Raw genomic sequence first — 3,828 nt, 5'->3', positions numbered from 1 at the left:
ACTCCAATTAATTATTATCACTCCAATTAATTATTATCACTGAAATTGAACATACCAATATATCTATTTGTGTAAATCATAATTTGCTGTTGATGGAATTTCCAACCACGCCCCTGAGGCAACCCTTTCATGGTCGTTAGGTTTTTTCATCAGGACATTCCCCAATAGGCATATTACACCTCGATAATAGGTAATGCTCGTTTAACAAAACCATTGGTTACACTAAGACTAAGAAGTAGTATTTATAGTGAAGCATAAATACTAAACTGGCACAACAATTGCTGTGCACTTTAAATACAAACAAATAAGCGAACATAAAAGAATGTGGAGCCAACCAGATACACCATCATTAGAATAACATCTAAGAATGCACAAACATGGGACTGGCAGAGGCTGCACATGCCATGGAAAAATCCAGTTAACTGGCGGCATCGCTGTGCTACATCTGGCAAGAAGAAGTACATATAAATTTCTTTATATATACAAAGACATCCCAGTGCTGGTATGCACTTATACTATCGTACATCTTCTGAACTGTATGTGATTGTGAACAGCTCTTAATTTCATCAACAGACGTTTTGATTGGGGAATTCAACTTCTTGGAAGCACTATTGTAGTCCAAGTGATAGAGGTGCAGAGTGAGGTAAATTATGGCTTCTATTTCTAACACCCATACAAGGTAAACGTTACAGCTACACTGATACTTATCAAAATACAGTGGTACCTCGTTAATCCGTACCCCGAACAACTGGAATCCCCGCTATCCAACACAAAACTGCCGGGAACGGATTTCTTCCTATGCATTTTACCCCTTTAATCCGGAAACCCCGCTGTCCGACTCCGACACAAAAGTTTTGGAACAAATGTGCTAAATCAATAGCAATAAAATTCGATAAACCGGATTATTAACAGTTAAGCGAAAATGATTCACGATTGTCCTAATACACTATGTACACTGGGTAGTTAGTTGACGAAACAATAGCCGATTACCTACGCATAATAACGTTGCGGTCTTTATTGATTCAAAAGTACTGTACAGCATTGCGCTTTGTAAAAAATTTTAGCCGCACATCTTTTTAGTCATAGCATACTATGAAATACTGTAGAGTATTTTAGAAACGAAAAATTAAATTGTTCATCAACCGTAACAAAGAACTCTTCCGCGGTCGCAAAAAAATACGTACATTACATCGGTTGAGTGCGGCAATCTATTGAAGACATACTACTGCAACTCAATCGTGCTATCAGCTTTTGATGTCGCATTGCGCAAAGATTGGAAACAGGTCTAAGAAAGTGCAAGACTGCTGGTCCCGCCGGAATGCTTCGCCATGCAAGAGCGGTTGTCAAACCGATTTGCGGCCGAATGTTCGTCACTTGGAGAGCATTCGTCTTTAATACGGTGGTTCTGGGGTTCGACACTGGGTCGAATCATACAAAAAATTTAATTTTGTTTTAGTTGCTGTCCAGCCAGAAAGTCTGTACTTAGAATTGGAGTAAGGTGCATAGGCTACTGCGTTTTGTACACGGTGCTGCATTTGCAAGATTGATTGATTTTTTACTTTCCGATAATCCGGATACCCCGCTAAACCGACATTTTTTGACGAAACGAAGTGGTCCGGATTAACGAGGTCCCACTGTACTTTATTTAAAGGTTGCCCACAGTGATATGGGAAATAAAAGAGTTGTCTACCCATCGCTTCCTCACTTGTTGTACACACAGTTTGCTGCGAACAAACTCCAGGAGATTTGATGCAAGATTGCTAGTGAGATATTTCTCCGTGTACTTAACTTCGTAAAGTCGTAAATCTTTAATTTTGTCATTGAACACTGTAAAAAGAGATAGTGGCGATAAGCAAACATCTTTGACTTTGCATTTTCTACAGAAAACTGTATAAAGTCAATAAGTGATTGAGCAATATTGTCCAGAACGGCCGTCGACAAATCCTTCCAGTGTTTACCAGCCTCACCTTCCAAGTTGTACTGTGGCTGAATTTCCTGAAATTCCTCATGCTCATTTGTTGTGATTATCTCCATGTCAAGGATACATTTCGGTAGTTTTCGCCATTTAATAATTTATGTATTATGCTGAGACTTGTTTTCTTTCGTGAAAGCAGTTTTCTTATTGACGTCGTGTTTTGGAATGTTGGCTGATTTTTTCGTAAAAAATATATAGCTACAGCGATCGATCTTGGAACGAACACCATCATATTCTACTATCCCTACTTCCCCACCATCACACTGGACTACTCTTTTCTCACGCACGATGTAGGTAATATAGTGCCGTTTTTCCTCACCAAACTCAAGGTGACAAATCCCTGCCTGAAGTTTATATCTTATTTTTCCTTCTCTACAGGGTATAATTAACTCACGATTGGCAACCACAATCTTTTCTGACAGTGACTTTGAATCACGTCTTCTCAATCCGATCACAAACAGTTGTGACGTGGAAATGAACCTTCCTTGAACATTAGGATTCCCAGGACATGAGGAACATTCTTTGGAAGTTAAGCATGTGAAGTGTTCGGCGATATAGAGAATTAATATCGAGCCGTGTCTTACCTCACCTCTTACCTGGCAGCAAAAGATTTCTGTTGTTTCTGTTACACTTGTTTTTGCCCTGTTTTCTGTTACGTTTCTCCCTTGCTGCCGATTGCGCGTTTCCGTGGTTAATTAAGCACCTGTGTCTTTTTATCGACGTGTGTCCGACAAGTAGTTGCACTGACAGTTTTGTATTGGAGCTCATGAAATGAGCTGTGTGAACGAAAACTTGACCTAACTGCTTTTAAAATAAAACATGTGCCTGTAATTCTAAGAGTGAGAACAACAAAACGTAACACTGGCGAGCACGGCACGACCTCTTAGAAGCACAGAAGATTTTATCAAGTTTCACTGAAGTTGAATTTTTTTACTCTCCGCCTCGTTACCAGCGTGGCAATAGTTTTTCGTCTTTTCTCAAAGAATTCGAATCCTTCTGCGACAGCGTTAAAGCATCGGAGATGCGGCGAAGAAAAATGCATTTCTGCAAAGCTTGAGACATGAGATTCTCCATGACCGATGATCGTAAAGAACTCTACGAGCTTAGTTATGACGAACTCATTGAAAAAGCAAAAGACACGGTTTCAGGACTATCTTCACAAAAGCATGCCATGCAACAACTCTTTCATCGAACTCAAGGTTTTGACGAATCCGTAAGAAACTTTCTTGAATCTATAGCTCAATTGGGAAAAATGGCTTATCCAAACGACGAACAGCATGAAATGCGCAGCAGTGTGCTGTACAACCTACTTGTTCGAGGACTGAGAGATCGTCAACAAGCCTCTCAAATCTTACGCGATAACTTTAAAAATGCACAACCGGATTTTTACGCCACAGCAAAGAACATTATTGAAAACGCAGAACGGACGCATCATGAACCACGTATAATGACGTCAGAAGTAGCAGCGGTTACAGGAGATCACCAGGATGTATCACAATTAAAAAGAACTGTCGAAAAACTTCAGGACGAAATTTTCCAGCTGCGAAAAGAAATGAAGACAGCAAGAAAACCTCGGGAAGAGAGAAGAAGACTTCAGTGTTTTAACTGTGGGGAATATGGTCACATTGTTGGACGTTGTCACAGGCAACGTGCAAGAAACTTTCGACGTGCTTCTAACATACACGGAACTCACAGCAATCCACCACGGGAAATCTACCAGGTTCAAACTATGGATCAGGACTTGCATAGAGAACAAGTTTTCCAACGATGAGTTGTCGGCACTGCACGATGAGTTATGTTTGGACAAATTGGAACTGTCAGAAGTTGAACGCCAAAAGCTTTTTTCCGTAATC

General features: G+C 40.2%; 1 long non-coding RNA gene across 1 annotated transcript; it reads left to right on the top strand.

Annotated features, from left to right (window-relative positions):
* Positions 1 to 247: 247 nt before the first annotated feature.
* On the top strand, positions 248 to 2,469 carry LOC143460435 (uncharacterized). Its single transcript, XR_013117880.1, has 5 exons — positions 248 to 458; positions 574 to 643; positions 1,652 to 2,051; positions 2,174 to 2,265; positions 2,354 to 2,469. It is a non-coding gene; the product is annotated as an uncharacterized LOC143460435 (long non-coding RNA).
* The last annotated feature ends 1,359 nt before the right edge of the window (positions 2,470 to 3,828 follow it).

Source organism: Clavelina lepadiformis, chromosome 5 (genome assembly GCF_947623445.1).
Source record: "Clavelina lepadiformis chromosome 5, kaClaLepa1.1, whole genome shotgun sequence".
In the NCBI taxonomy this organism is placed as follows: Eukaryota; Metazoa; Chordata; class Ascidiacea; order Aplousobranchia; family Clavelinidae; genus Clavelina; species Clavelina lepadiformis.
This window is presented reverse-complemented; position numbering and strand designations above follow the sequence as displayed.